Genomic DNA, 16393 nt, shown 5'->3' on the forward strand with positions numbered 1-16393 from the left:
AACTGTGGTAATCCAGACAATGGAATATTATTCCTCACTAAAAAGAAATGCACCGTCAAGCCACAAAAAGACATGGAAGAACCTTAACTACATATTCCTAAGTGAAAGAAGTCAACCTAAAAAGGCTACATATGATATGATTGATTCCAATTATATAACATTCTGGAAAGGCAAAATTATGGAGACAGTAAAAACATCAGTGGTTGCCAGGGGTTAGGGGAGATAGAGAGAGAGATGAATAGGCAGAGCACAAAGGATGTTTAGGGCAGTGAAACAACTCTATATGATACCATAGTGATGAATTGGTGTCATTATACATTTGTTCAAACTCATACAACACCAAGAGTGAACCCCAATGTAAACCAGGGGCTTTGGGTGATGATAATGCATCAGTGTAAGTTCAACGGCAACAAATGTACCATTCTGGGGAGGGGGCAGATATTGATAATGGGGGAGGTCATGCATATGGCAATGTGTGGGAACTCTTTGTACTTCCCCTCAATTTCGCTGTGAACTTAAAACTGCTCTAAAAAGTAGTCTACTTAAAAGGGGGAAGGAAAGGAAAGAAGGAGTATTGTTGCCAGGGAAGGTGAAAATGTCCCCAGGACTCATACAGCCTCAGCCAAAAGAGAATCCACACCACTTACTAGCAACAAGACCAAATAAGCAACCCTAGAAAGAAAAAATCCCAATGGTGAAGAGGTTGGAGCTAGGATACCGATGGTGTTGGGGGGGGTGCCCTGATTTAAGAGAGAGGGTATCACATTGGAGAAACTGAGAAGACATCCCCAGAAGGAGTGAACTCAAGGCTGAGAGGCTAGACCGGGCTGGAGAAGTGGGCAGGAACTGGTCCAGGTAGGCCCCAAAGCCAGGAATCGAAGACTCTGGACTCATCCCCTCGTGGTGAAGTCTGTTGAAGGGTCAGACATCTGTGCTCTGCCCTCCTTTGCAGGCTGCCCTTCCAATGCAGAGTGGATGTCTGCCGCAGAAAGCAGTTCCCATGCTGACTCCTCCAAGTAGAGAAGAGTGGTGATTGCTTCAGTGTTCCAGGCTGATGGCCTCTTAACGGAGCAGATTCTTCTCACGATAGGCGAAACCCACAGTGGCTGCCAACAGTGAAATGAAATTATGGAGGAGGAAGGGGAGAGAGACAAAGGAGAGAGGTTCAAGATTCCCAGCTGGTTTCTCAACAAAATAAATCAACATATTGAACACCTACGGAAAGTTCTAGTGTTACAAAAATGAGCAGGACTGGTGGCTCTTACACTTGGCCCCAAGTCCAAATGCAAATCAAAATATGCTCACAGAAGCTCAGCTTCCCACAGACCAACAATAATACCTTTCAATTTGGATAGTACTTGAAACCTTTTCTAAACCACTTTACACGGGCCATCTCGTGTCCCCTTTCAACAGCTCAGTGAGACCCGGGAGGCAGGAATGATTGGTCCAGCTGGAAAAGAGACGAACAGGCTCTCGGAGATAAGTCACTTGCCAAGGTTGGTGGCTGATGAGTGGCCAAGATGAGTCTGTAAACCAGCTGTCTAACAGAATCCATTTCTTTTATTGGATGTATAATGGCTCTTACTCCCTCTATATGAAATATACAAAGAATGTAATCAAAATTTTGTGCAGGTCATCAGTTTGCCACATGACTAAAGCAACCACTTTCCCTTTTAATAATACTATACATGCTAATGATAGCACCACAGCTAATAGGGAGTGTTTACTCTGTGCTCCACACATGAGACATGGATTTCTCACTTAACCCTCACATATCTATGAGATGGAGACCGTCGCTGTGCACCGTGAAGGAACTGAGACTCAGAGAGGTTAAGAAATCTGCCTCAGGTTGCCCAGCTAGTGGATCTAGGAGCTAAAATTAGGATCGGGGCTGATTCCAACACTGGGTGCAGTCTTGCTACGGCATCAGTGAATATTAAAACCTCTGGACTCTTCTCCATCTCAGGAGAAGGATGGGGAAGCTTGATGACGTTGGGCAGGTTGAACCTTGGGAGAGAATGGTTCTGTCAGTTTTGAAAAGGATGGGTTTTACATAGATCACTTAGAAGATATACCACCACCTAGCATCGGGAAGCTGCCCTAATCTTTTCCTGACATGAAGAATAGTCTGGAAAGATGGATATTGTGCAAGAAAAGAGTATAAAATAAACAATCTTCTGGGCAGTCTTCCTCCTGTTACCCAGCATGCAGAGACCAGTTGGGGACCCAGTGACCTCGCAAGGCGGGGCAGGGTCAGAGCCTCAAATTTTCTCTACTGCTGGTCGCATGATCTTTACCTTTTCTGACTTTTTCATTCCCTTCAGGGGAAACCTCAGAGTGAGAGTTGGTGCCCTGGTTATTTCAGACATGAATCTAATCTAACAGTTCAATGTTCAAGCACAAGGGGCTGACCCTTCCCTTAGAATCTGCTGAACACTAGTTCAGTGCTTTTTTTGTTATCATACACTGTCAAGAATAGATTATTTAGGGGAATATATATATATATATATATATAATTTCCCCCTAAATATGTATATATATTTCCCCTATATATATATATATATACACATAGACAGTTAAAATTGTTTAATATTTTTGCTTTATTAGAAGTTTTTTGTTCATGGTTTACAGTTTACCAGAACAGTATACTTTCCTAGCAAAGATACGTAATTATAAGCTGCAGATCATAAGCAGAAAGATTCGGGGGTAAGAGCTGCACCAAGGTTGTGATGGTTTTTTACAGAAGGAAATTTATTTTGGAATCTTAGTGCTTGTTTCTAAAACCTAGGGATGAGGGGACCCCGTCATAGGGAAATCAGTCCAAAGACAAGGTATTTGGGAAGGGAGGCTCTGGCCAGAACAGTCAGGTCCAGGGGCCAATAAGAACTCTGTCCCCCAGAGTAGAGGGTATCACCATATGGTCCTGGAGCCTCAGCTGGATTGGATGTGTAACCAGCCTCCTGCCTCCAGGGAGCACATTCATTACCAAAAAATACCCAGTGTCTTGCAGAGATGCTGGTATCAGCACAGGCCTTTTCCCCAGAGACTGGCTGTTATCAGTCCACAAGGGCCTCAGTCAATAATGTTGCACTTTTGTCTTTAAGGCCAATGAATAATAACCTTAGCCTAGGGCAGAATTTCATTTATTTAATTATTTAATTTTTTAAGAGAGGGAGTGAGGGAGGGGTGGAGGGAGAGGGAGAGAGAGAATCTTAAGCAGGCTCCTTGCCCACCACAGAGCCCATTGCAGGGCTCGATCTCACCACCCTGAGATCATGACTTGAGCCAAAATCAAGAGTCGGACTAAACCGACTAAACACTAAAACCGTCAGTTACCCAGGTGCCCCTAGGGCATAATTTTGAACATGAGTGATTCATTCTAAGTTCTCCTTGTGTTTGCTTAACTAGAGCTAATTTTTTTTTCTAGCCAAGTTAATTTGCCAGGACCTAGCTTGGCCTGGTCCCCACACTAATGTCCACATCCACGCTGAAGCTTCTTTATTGTAGATTTGAGTCTGTTGCTCTGCTTGGAGGAGCCATTCTTAATAATGCCCGATGGGAATGTCTATAACTTTGGCCCCAAAGCCACCTATCCCGGACGAGCTCTGTGAGTCACTGAGGAAGGTGTGGATTGAACATGGAAAGCCAGCTGGTCCATAAGAGCCTGTCATCACCTGCACCATCGGCCAGGAGCCAGAGCGTCACCACCCATGCATCGGTTGGTTGACTGCCTCAGATCTGACATTGAAGGTATGGATGGTTAGATGTGCAAAATGGTCCATCCTCAGAGGAGACTGGCCTCTTCATCCAGGCCCTGGGACATCATAGCAGTAGAGGAGCACTTGCTGAAGTCACTGAGGATTCGCTGCATGCTGTTTCATCTACCATGCCTGTGGCCCATCTGTGCCCGCCTCCGATCCTCTGGCATCCAGGACCTCCCTTCACCGTTAGGAGGAAGCAAAACGAGGTTGGTTCTCTTGCGGGCACTCTCTACCACACCTTTTCTTTTTCCTTCTGCACCCATGATCCCTGGCCTGGCTTTATCTAATCATAACCATTGTTTGTTGAGCACATCCAGATAATGTGTTACCACTTCCTCTCCATTACCTCAAAACAATCCTCTAAGGTTGATAAATTCATGATCCATATTTTACAGTTGAGGAAACAGGCATAGAGACGTTAGTTAACTTTCCCAAGGCCAGAGAGTTAAGAAGGGGGTTTGTCTGATTGCTCTTGACCATGACTGTCTTCCTGGTAATAACATCTCTGAGATACACAGTGTAGCTCTGAAGCCAGATTACTAGATGTGTGACCCTGGGCCAGCTGCTTAACCTCCCTGTTACTGGGGTGCCTGGGTGGCTCAGTCGGTTAAGCGACTGCTTTTGGCTCAGGTCATGGTCCCAGGGTCCTGGGATCGAGCCCCACATCGGACTCCCTGCTCCACAGGGAGTCTGCTTCTCCCTCTCCCACTCCCCCTGCTTGTGCTTTCTCCCTTGCTGTCTCTCTGTCAAATAAATAAAATATTAAAAAAAACCCAAAAAACAAAACCTCCCTGTTACTTAGTTCCCTCATGTGCAAAATAGGGATAGTAAAGCTGAAATCACAAAGATGTTGTGAGGATGAAATGAAGCAAGATAGTGCCTGGCTTATAAGTTAGCACTAAGTAAATTTGGGGTATTACTGTTACATCTTCAAGGGCTTTCACGTCTATAGCTCATTGCATCCTCAGATGCAGAGACAGGAATGTTCTCATTTTACACTGAGGTCCCTGGAGATGAGTTGGCCTGCCCAGCCCTTGACAGCCAGTGGGGAAGCCAGGAGCAAAACCGGATTTCCAGACCCCTCTGCTGGACCTCCCCTTTCTCACCTTTGGGAGCGCACCGAGATAGGTGGCCCACCCTGACTTCGAAAACATCTCCTCAGGATCCAACCTTGTGAGTCTGCCATGTGCTAGGTTCACAAGATAACCAAGTCAGCAGAACAGGCTGGCTCCTGCATCGATCGTCCAGACCCACATTCTACAGGCATGAAAAAGTACAACCAGTAAAGTTACAGATGCCCATGGCACACCTAAAAATGTTTCTGGAATCCAAACCTTAGAGTGATCTTGTCAGACGTGATGTTGAGGGTCTTGCCTACAGTAGGTCCCCCTTCTCACCTGAAAAGAAGACATATTCTCAGCATAAAGCTTCTGCTGAACCCCCACCATGCACCTGCCAGTTATTCTTCATTTTTCTGGGTATAACAAGGGTATAATGGTTATGTATCTTAAGTCTTAATCTTTTAGAGATACATATTAAAATATTTAATACTAATGAAAAGATACAATATCTGAAAATTGCTTTAAAATAAATGAGGGCAGGGGTACTTGGGTGGCTCAGTTGGTTAAGTGACTGCCTTCGGCTCATGTCATGATCCCAGGGCCCTGGGATCAAGTCCCACATCAGGCTCCTTGCTCAGCGGGGAGCCTGCTTCTCCCTCTGCCTGCCACTCCCCCTGCTTGTGCTCTCTCTCTCTCTCTCGCTGACAAATAAAATATTTTTAAAAATAAATAAGTAAAATAAAATAAAATAAGTGAGGGCAGGGCAATTGGGGAGAGAAATTGTGTGAGTGTTGATGAATTGGCTGTAAGTTGATCATTATTAAAGTTGAGTAATACACGGGAGTTCATTACAACAGTTTTTCTACACCTATACGTGTTTGAAATTTTCCATAATGAAAAGTACGAAAGAAAAAAATTCTTACATTTTCAGAGATCTGTCCTAGACATAAATTCTCTTTCCTGTAGACAGACACACACTGTATGCATTTCAGATCATGTCAACTCAAGCTCATCCTTGGACTGGGCTATGGACACCCTTTAGCCGCTGGCAAAGATGCACGACCCCCCTCCAGAATGTATGCACATGAGAGCAGGGAACTTAGGTGTAGGGCTCATGGATGTGCTCCAGGCCCCCGGACCAATGCCTGGGGAAAAACATGCACTCAATAAATACTGATAAACACATAAACAAATTACTCATCATGGTTCATGTCTTCCTTTCTTCCCAGTCACTAAGACTACAAGTTCAGGGTCATCACTGCAGCCTTCTTCTCTACACCCCCTCGCACGTGGGGTTCCCTTCTGTCTATCCCCACTGCCAATGCCCTTCATCTGCTTAGCTCCGCCCCTACAACAACCCAGTTGGGTCTCTTTATTCCAGCCTCCCCTCTCTAGAGCATGTTTTATATGCCACCAGAGAGCTCTTTCTAAAGCATGTTGAAAATTTTGCTTGAAAACTTGGTTCCTCATTCTGGCCCCTTATTAGTAATAAGCTTATTTTATATTTTCACAATGTTTTATAGATGGCAAAGCTCTCTTCTGTGTCTTTTGATTTGATCCTTATGGCCCTTTGAGGCAGAAATTTTTCTCTTCATTTTACAGATGAAGAAACTGAAACTCAAAGACCAGAAATTAAAGAGCTAGTAAGTGACAGCTTGAACAAGCATTCAGTGCTCTGCAGAATAAAGAGATAAGGGGAAGGAAGCGATCTAATTTAATGCAATCCCTATCAAAATACCACTTTTCACAGAACTAAAACAAAGAATCCTAAAATCTGTAGGACACCACAAAAGACCCTGAATAGCTAGAGCAATCTTGAAAAAGAAGAAAAAAACTGGACAAATCACAATCCCAGATTTCAAGATATGCTACAAAGCTGTAGAAATCAAAACAGTATGGTACTGGCAAAAAAAATAGACACATAGACCAATGGAACAGAATAGAAAGTCCAGAAATAAACCCACACCTATACGGTTAATTAATCTTCCACAAAGGAGGCAAGAATATGCAATGGGAAAAGACAGTCTCTTCAACAAATGGTGTTGGGAAAACTGGACAACAACATGCAGAAGAATAAAACTGGACCATTATCTTACACCATACACAAAAATAAACGCAAAATGGACTAAGGACCTAAATGTGAGACCTGAGACCATAAAAATCCTAGAGGGGAACACAGGCAGTAATTTCTCTGACATTGACCATAACAACATTTTTCTAGATATGTCTCCTGAGACAAGGGAAACAAAAGTGAAAATAAATTATTGGGACTACCTTAAAAAAAAAAAGCTTCTGCACAACAAAGGAAACAATCAACAAAACTAAAAGACAACCTCCCAAATGGGAGAATATATTTGCAAATGACATAGCTGATAAAAGGTAGTATCCAAAATATATAAAGAACTTATACAACTCAATACCCAAAAAACAAATAATGCAATCTAAAAATAGGCAGAAGACATCCAGATGGCCAATGGACATATGAACAGATTCTCAACAGATGATGCATATCATCAGGGAAATGCAAGTCAAAACCACAATGAGATATCACCTCACACTTGTCAGAATGGCTGAAATCAAAAACACAAGAAACAACAGGTGTTGGTGAGGCTGTGGAGAAAAAGGAACTCTCATGCACTGTTGGTGGGAATGCAAACTGGTGCAGCCACTGTGGAAGGCAGTGTGGAGGTTCCTCAAAAAATTAAAAATAGAACTACCATATAATCCAGTAATTGCACTACTTACCCAAAAAATATGAAAGCATTAATTCAGAAAGATATATGCACCCCTGTGTTTATTGCAGCACTATTTACAATAGCCAAGGTATAGAAGCAGCCCAAGTGTCCACCAATAGATGAATGGATAAAGAAGAAGAAGAGAGAGAAAGAGAAACAATGGAATATTATTCAGCCATAAAAAGGGAGGAGATCTTGCCATTTGCAAAAATATGAATGGATCTAGAGAGTATAATGCTAAGCAAAATAAGTTGTCAGAGAAGGACAAATACCATATGATTTCACTCATGTGGAATTTAAGAAACAAGACAAATGAGCAAAGATAAAAAAAGAGACAAACCAAAACATAGACTCTTATCTATAGAGAACAAACAGATAGTTACTAGAAGGGGGGGGTGGGGTGGGCGAAACAGGTGAAGGGAATTAAGAGCACTCTTATTGAGATGAGCACTGAGGAATGTATAATTGCTGAATTCTCACGGAGCCATGTGGTTGCAGAACTCTTCAGGTTGTTGATAGTACCATAGTATATCATCAATGATTGTATATTCTCTGTTTGTAAAATGCATGTGTAAAAGAGAAAAAGAATCATCTAGTACTCTTTCTGCCGGTCCAGTAATGCCTGACTGCACTTCTACCTTATGTCCCAACACACCTCTCTGGACTCACGCACACCGGCGGGGCCCATCCTCTCCCCATGTCCCTGTCTCTGAGTTAAGAACATCCTTCCTACCCACTGAAAGCCACAAGAGTCGGGACGAAGTCAGATTCATCTTTATACCCCTTGTGTCATTTCCAACTCATTTAGACACACATCCATATATGGTTCTTTCTAACCTAAATGGGGTCACATTTTATTTTATTTATTTTATTATTTTATTTTATTTTATTTTATTTTATTTTATTTTATTTTATTTTATTTTTGAGAGAGAGAGAGAGAGAGAGAGACAGAGCATGCAAGAGTGTGAGGGGGAGGGACAGAGGGAGAGAGAGAATCTTAAGCAGGCTGCACACCCAGCACGGAGCCCAACTCAGGGCTCAATCCCGTGACACTGAGATCATGACCTGAGCCGAAACCAAGAGTCAGATGCTCATGACTAAGCTACCCAGGTGCCCCTGGGGTCACATTTTTTTTAAACATTAATCTTCAACTATGATGTGAACCCCCCAAGGGCAGGAATTTTGCCTGAATTGCTCACTGCCATATTTCTTGCATTGATATCAGAGTTTGAAATACAGGTGCTCAGTAAATATTTGTTCTATGAGTAAAATGAATCAGTAAATTGGTTTTCTTGCTTATAATGTCTTAGAGATCTTTCCATGCCAGTATACCTATAGATCTATCAGATCCTTTTGAAAGGCTACTTAGCAGTTGATGGTATCAGTGGGCCATAATCAACACCCTATGGCATTTATAGTCTTTCTAATTTTTCGTATTTTAAACAGCATCATAATGATCATCTCCGTTTATATAAAATACTCATTTATGCTTGTAATTCTTGTAGAAATAATTCCTGGAAGTGGACTTTATGGGGTCAAATGACATATTTTTAAAATTTTGAAATGTAACCACATGGTCCTCTTAAAAGACTATACCAATTTGTAGTTCCAATACCAGAGTATGAAAGTGTCTTTTTCTCTTTTGCCTTGCTAACCTTAAAAACTATCTATCTTACTTGGCCAAATGGATCTTAGCCCCCCTCTTTTTCAGGGGAAGAAAGGGAGGACAGACAGAAAGAAGGTGGGAAAAGAGGAAAGGAAAGTGGCACGTGAAGGAAGTGAAGATGTCCCTGGTTGGGTCCTCCAAGGGAAAACGGGCAAGAGGCATTTCATTTACTTTTATAAATTTTATAAGGTTAATGCTAAATCTAAAACATTTTGGGGGCTAATTGTGCTTTTCTCTGAAATACTTGTGGGAAAGTTATTGGAACACAGGAAATTGTTGCCAGGAAAAAAAGAAGGGAAATTATAATTTGATCTCCATTATATTGCAAGATTATCCACACATATGTGAGGAACAAAACATTTGTCAAGGCATTTCCACCTATATTGTCGTCATATTCACAAGAACTCTGTTGGCATGTTTCTCCATTATTATTGATTCTCTGAGGTACAAAAAAATCTAAGTGATTAGCCCAACATCACTCAGTCAAAGGCAGACAAGATTTAGCCCCCTACTTCTGGCTCTCAGCCTGATTCTCTTTCTTGCAGGGTTTGCACGGATAGTAAAGTGACCTTGAGTCAAATGGGGTCCACAGAAGCCCATCAGACACTTTTCAATGAATCTGTCCCAACAAGACACATTTGACACATCGCTGGGAGCTGATCATGCTGACCTTATGTTACGGCTCTTAAAAGGAGAAAATGGTTACTAAGAAAATAGCTTCTGTGTGTGCACTTGACTCAAATCTATCACATCTTAAAGGGCACAGAGCCTCTGGAATGATCATTGCTATCAGGGCAAGGAATCCATGTAGCCCTCAGATGCAAGGACTTCTCAACCTGGGGCCCTGTTTTAAAACAAAAACGAAAACAGAAACACTTGACTAGACTATGTTCTCAAGAGCAAAATGATTTTATTCACCTACATCTTGCCAGTGCCTGGCATGGTGCATGGCATATAAAAGGAGCTTATGTATCTGTCGGATAATTACAATGATAGCATGCATGTGTTTAAAAACATAAGAAGCAATTAACTTCTCCAGAGTTGTTGAAGACGAACACAAATATTTGCATAAAGATTCTCACATATGTGCAGAATCTCTGCATTTCCTGAGAGGCATGGAAAGTACAGTAATTAAGAGCAGCGACCTCGAAGCCTAGATTTCTACAAAAAGCCTGCTCAAGGCAATCTATAATTTCTCTCAAATCCTTCCAGGCTTCTGCATTGTCTATATTTCTACTTCTCTAGGAATATGTTACAGTCACACGTCATTTTTTAGGTACACACACCTCTGTTAGCTACCTGTTGCTGCCTAACGATTTTATCATAAAATCAACATCTTACAATAACAAACATTGATTATGTCACCGTTTCTGTGGGGCAGGAGTCCAGCATTGTAAGCTGGGTGTCTCCGACTTGGGGTTTCTCAGAAGGCTGCGGCAGAGATGCTGGCTGAGGCTGCGGTCCTGGCAAGGTGTGGGAAGGCGTGGGAAGACCTGCTTCCAAGCTCACGTGCCCGCTTGTTGACAGACTCAGTTCTTCAGCTGTGGCCAGAGACTTGCTGCTGGGTCCTCCCTGTGGAGCAGCCCACAACCTGGCACCTTGCTTCCCTCAAAGCAAGAGTCAGAGAACAAGAAACGGTACTCAAGACAGACATGACAGCCTTTTGGTACCTAATCTTGGAAGTGACTCCCCATCACTTTTCCATATTCATTTTTTTAAAGGTTTATTTATTTGTTTTGGGGGGGAAAGGGCAGAGGGAGAGAGAGAATCTCAAGCAGACTCGATGTTGAGCTTGGAGCCCGACATGGGGCTTGATCTCATAACCCTGAGATCATGACCTGAGCTGAAATCAAGAGTTGGAGGCCTAAGTGACTGAGCCACCTAGGCTCCTCTTTTTCCATATTCTGTTTATTAGAAGTGAGTCACTAGGACTAGCCCACACTCAAGGTGGGGGAGTTACACAAAGTCATGGACAGTAGAAGATGGAACTCACTGGGGGCCATCTTCCACAAACACTGTCTTACTACACATACTTTCCTTCTTTTCTGTCTCCTGTCCTTCCTCCATTCCCTCCCTACTTCTTTCTAGCACTCTCCGTGGGTCTACCAGGGTCCAGGCACTACACCGGGCACTGGGCATACAAAGCCCCAGAACACTGAGGTCCCAACCTAGTGAAGGAGAAACGTCCAATAAAATAAAGGTTTCCCACAGTTCAGTCACTTACACTTTGGCCATAGACATGGATTTCCTAAACCCTTTCTTACTCCATGTTTTTAAGTCTATTTGCCTCTAAAATATGACTTCATCCTAAGCCAGTTCTTAACCCTGGCTGCCCATTAGCAGCACATAGGGAGGCTATTTAGCCTGCAGGGGAAAGAGATGGGGTTAACGTCCTCCGTGCAGTTCTTTCCACTGGCCTACAGGTGCTTTTTCAATATTCCCAAGTGATCATCAGGTGGTAGGTGGCAGTTTCCCAGGGAGGAACAAAGTCTCTTATGGTTTGCCTCCCCCTCTCTCTTTTGTTTTTTCCTTCTCACATGTTCATCTGTTTTGTTTCCCAAGCTCTAGCCCTGTGGCTTCAAGCTCTGCCTCTTTGTTATTTCCCCTCCCCACCCCCACCCCCCTCCCCACCCCCACCCCCCTCCCCACCCACCAGACCTGGCAGGGCCCTTACCCCTTCCACTAACAAAGAGGCAGAAGGACCTTGCTCCAGCCAAAAGGTAACTTCTCTGCTTTCTTGAAAAGAGATGGAGCATTATTGTGGGTACTTGTGACCCCCGGTGGTACAGAAGGGAAATACATGCGGTGAGATCGGCGAGGTGGGAACGAAGAAGCTCTCACCAAAGCCAGGAGTCACCGCTTACACTCTATACAAAACAGTGTCTACGGGGAGCAAAAACAACACACAACATACAGTGATAAGACACCTCTGCATCTCACCTCAGGTCCCGAGCGTATTCACATCTAAGCAATCAGCACCTCCACCAGTACAAAAACAACCGGAAGATACAAATGCCCTTGCTGTCTCTGCATTTTGTCCCTCGGATCCTCCAGTGCAGGACGGAGGAGCTTCTCAAGCTTCCTAAGTACCCCTCTGGGCTGAGAGGGCTAATCTATGTCCCTGGGGGCCTGGGGATGGTCCTAAGCTGCAGTAGCAAAGACAAAGTTGTTTTGTTGAAGTTTTCATGTTTTATTAGAAACACTTACGTGAATGCTGCATTCCAGTGTGCTAATATCACTATGTTTAACATAAACATGATATATTACCCAAATCTCTGAATAAAATCAACACTGTAGAAGGATACACCATTTTTATGCAGAGCACCTTAGCCAGTACCCTGAACCTACGTGTCCCCCGTGTAAGGGACACGGAGACCATGGTCACCACCATGGGGCAGGACTCACTGCTTCCAATCCCAGCTCTCCTGCTTCCGGTGTGACCTTGGCAAATGAACTCACTGCTCTGAAACTGTTTTCCGACCAGTAAGGCAATGGTACCCTGCGAGCTCTGGAGAGGGCCAGAACTTCTGAGAAAGCTAACACCCTTGTCATTGTCGTAGAGAGTTTTGCAAGTTGTCAAGCATGTCCTTGTGCTACCTTATTTTGACAGGGCACTTTGGTGTGGAAGGAAGAGAGAGCAAGCTTTGGAAGCCATAAACCTCAGCGTCCACCCAGCTCGGCCACAGAGCAGCTCTGTGCTCTTATGCAAGTGACTGAACTTTCGAGAGCATCCGCAGGCTCATGCAAAAGAGAGATGTGATAATGATGTTGCAGGTCATTGGGATAATTAAGTATAATGATTATAAGGCGGGCAGTCCACAATATGTGGTAAATCTCCCTGGTGGCTGGAGGCTGCTGCGGTGGGTGGGTGAGCATACCAGTTCTGTATTCAGAGACTCAGCTCTTTTTTTTTTCTTTTCAAATTTTTATTTAAGTCCTAGTTAGTTAACATATAGTATAATATTGGTTTTAGGAGTAGAATTTAGTGATTCATCATTTACATAGTGCTCATCCTAACAAGTGCCCTCCTTTTATTTTTTAAAGATTTATTTATTTATTTGAGAGAGAGAGAGAGAGAGCAAGCATGTGAGTGAGGGGAGGGGCAGAGGGAGAGGGAGAGAGAAAATCTTAAGCAGGTTTCACGCCCAGCAGAGCCTGACATGGGGCTGGATCTCACAACCCTGAGATCATGACCTGAACTGAAATCAAGGGTTGGATGCTTAAGCAACTGAGCCACCCAGGCACCCACTAACAAGTACCCTCCTTAATACCCACCACCCATCTAGCCCATCCCCCACCCACCTCCCTCCAGCAATCCTTAGTTTGTTCTCTATCATTGAGTCTCTTATGATTACCCCAGCCTCTCTATTTTTTTCCTTCTCATATGTTCATCTGTTTTGTTTCCTAAATTCCACATATGAGTGAGATCATATGGTATTTGTCTTTCTCTGACTTATTTTGCTTAGCATAATACAGTCTAGCTCCATCCATGTCATTGCAAATGGCAAGATTTCATTCTTTTTGATGACTGAGTAATATTCCATTGTGTGTGCATGTGTGTGTGTGTGTGTGTGTGTGTGTGTGTGTGTGTATCACCTCTTCTTTATCCATTCATCTGTCAATAGACATTTGGGCTCTCCCCATAGTTTGGCAGACTGACTCAGCTCTTACTAGCTGGGTGACCTTGGGCAAGTTATTTAATATCTTTGTGCCTCAGTTTCTTCAACTGTCAAAGAAGGATGAAAATAGAACCCTCTCAGAGGGTTGTGAAGATAAGATGACTTAATATAAGATATGCTCCCAGTAGTGACTGACTCATAGATTATTAAGGATCCCATTAAGTATCTGTGTGTAGTTGACTTGCCATACTATTGTCCTCCTTAGTTAGGGAAGCAGAGGCTCAGAAAAGGTCCCCTCCATCAGCATGACTTCTCTTTCCCAAGTGGCAGATCTAGGATTTGGACCCAGATTGTAACTCCAGACCTGGTCATTTTTTCACTGTGCTCCAGCAGCGTCTCTTGGGAATAGGGGCTGTGCACCTCACTGCAATGTATCCTCCACTGGAAGCCTCGAATTCCTGGGACCACCCATGGAGGCCAATGCCCACACACTCTTCCCAAATGTAAACAGCAAAGATTCTCAGGCTGATTTTTTCCAGTTCATAAAATAATGCATTGTTGTTTCCTAGAGAGGTTGGGAAAAAGACAAAAGTCCTGTGTCTAATGGAATTTCTCTCTGGAAGTAAACAGATATCTCAGTTATCTTAAGATGTTATAAAGAGCCCACATCATTGTTCTGATACCTGCACGGGCCCAACAGAGTTATAAAATGTTGATCAGGAAATTGAGGTCATGTAGGAATGTAAAGATCACATTTCAGTCTTCACTTTATTTCAGCTTCGGTGGAAGCAGATCACTCACTCACTTTTGAAATATCTTGTCCTGGGCATCATTGTTCTTAAATGCCTGATACATCTCAGCTTCCTTTGAAGTTTTAATTTTTTTCCTTCATTTTTTTTCATTCAACAAATTGTACTGAAGACCAAGTATGTGCCAGGGACTCTTTTCGGTGCTGGGAAACCACAGTACTAAATAAAAAGATAAAAATCTCTGCCCTCACAGAGCTTACAGTCTAGTAGGAAGTTACATGGAGAGTGCACGATGTGAGCTAGAGTTGCTTCATGGAGAAGGTGACATGGATCTGAGGAGGCAAGCCATGCGATATCTGAGAGCAGAGCATTTCAGACAGAAGGATCATCCAGTGCAAATGCTCTGATGCCGAATAAAAGGGTGAGCAGTTAGGCATCGGGTGAGAGTGGCAATGGGGTGGAGGGAGGACGGACCCTGTGGTCCACCACAAGGACTTCGGCTTTCCCTCTGAGTGAGCTCAGGACTGTTGGGGGGGTTTGAGCCAAGGAGAGACATGATCTCACGTGTTCTTCTTTTTTTTTTTTTTTTAAGATTTTATTTATTTATTTGACAGAGAGAGACACAGCAAGAGAGGGAACACAAGCAGGGGCAGTGGGAGAGGGAGAAGCAGACTTCCCGAGGAGCAGGAAGCCCGATGTGGGACTCAATCCCAGGACCCTGGGAGCCGAAGGCAGACGCTTAACGACTGAGCCACCCAGGTGCCCCTGCTCTCACGTGTTCTAAAAGGATCACTCTGACTGCCTTGTGGGGAGCAGAGATGATGGTGGCTTGGACCAGGATGATGGAGGTTAAAGGATAAGAAGTCATGCAGTCCAACAGGGCATTGTGGAATTTTCCAGGGCTCAGCCAACTCTAGTCTCTTCTCCCTGAGGAGAGAGCCCTGTAGTGAGACATCACTGAGGGGACCCCCATCTCCTCCTATGGCTCCACTGCCTTCTACCTGCCAACAGGTCCAACCCAGGCATTGTCTCTCAGTTCCCTCTCCATGTCTCGACCTGGTTTCTCACCATCACTTAAAACTCGATATGGCTTGCCCCACTAGCCATGCACCACCCACCCAGTTGCTCAGCCAGACACTTGAAATTCATCTCGCATGTTTCCCCTGCTTTACCTCCACATTCACTTAGCTCCATGCCTTGGAGGTCAGGCTCAGTATCAGAATGATATACACCCTCCCCAGGGGACATTCAGAAGCCACTGGAGGAATACAGGCTAGTTTCAGGCAGTGTCAATGTTAATCAACAATTTAGATCAATATTTTTGCATGACAGAATGTTTTTTATTTCAGTGTTATTCTCTGCAGTATATTTCAGAATAGCAAAAAATGGGAAACACCTTTTGAATTCTCAACCAATGTCAGTTCTCCTTTCCTCTGTCACTCTCATCCTGATCTTCCACTTCCAAATTTACAAACCCATATTTCACACGGTTGATATGAAAATGAGATAAAACATTTAACCCCTCAACACATTTGCCATTTACTAGTAATGACGATTGGGTGAAATGATGTCATGAGAAAGTTCCCAACACATGGTAAATGTTTAACACATTTGCTAAGGGGCACCTGGGTGGCTCAGTCGGTTGAACGTCTGCCTTAGGCTCAGGTCATGATCCCGGAGTCCTGGGATCGAGCCCCGCATCGGGCTCCTTGCTCAGGGGGGAGTCTGCTTCTCCCTCTGCCTGCCGCTCCCCCTGCTTGTGCTCTCTCTCTCTCTCATAAGAGAGACAAATAAATAAATAA

Source organism: Zalophus californianus, chromosome 11, assembly GCF_009762305.2.
Source record: "Zalophus californianus isolate mZalCal1 chromosome 11, mZalCal1.pri.v2, whole genome shotgun sequence".
Classification (NCBI taxonomy): Eukaryota; Metazoa; Chordata; class Mammalia; order Carnivora; family Otariidae; genus Zalophus; species Zalophus californianus.